This window comes from Paramormyrops kingsleyae, unplaced genomic scaffold (assembly GCF_048594095.1).
Source record: "Paramormyrops kingsleyae isolate MSU_618 unplaced genomic scaffold, PKINGS_0.4 ups32, whole genome shotgun sequence".
NCBI classification, from domain to species: domain Eukaryota; kingdom Metazoa; phylum Chordata; class Actinopteri; order Osteoglossiformes; family Mormyridae; genus Paramormyrops; species Paramormyrops kingsleyae.
Window position 1 is genome coordinate 214,056 of NW_027325970.1, and position 545 is coordinate 214,600.

Sequence of the window (545 nt, forward strand, 5' to 3'; positions counted from 1 at the left end):
CAGGATCAGCATGTTAGGGATATCCCATCAGACAGTGAGATAGACTGCAGTGACAGTGAGGAGGAGTGGAATGCAGAGAAAGGTTTGAGCAGAAGTGAAAGTAGGTTTTAAAATATTGCTTCTCTGGTTGTCATTGAACTCATTTGCATAAACAAATCAAATGTGTTGATAAATTTTTAGATGTCATTCAAATGAAATAAAGGTGTGTGCAGCAGACAGGGTATCCAATACAGTCATGTAAGCTTTAGTTGTGATTGATGTATTTTTGTTGACGTATATGTATATATATTTATAGACGATCAATACACCAGTGATGAAGAGGAACATGACGATGACAGTCTGCCTGAAGATGACAGTAGTTCTTCCAAGACCCCTCGATGGAAAACATGTCACACCATTACCTCTCCTGTGCAAGCCACTTAACCTTACTGTTCAAGAACTTGAACAGTTCTTTGCCACTGTGCTCCATATGTCAATATTTGGTCTTCCAGCTACTCGCATGTTCTGGAGCCATAGTAGCCACATTGCACATGTTGCTGATGTTA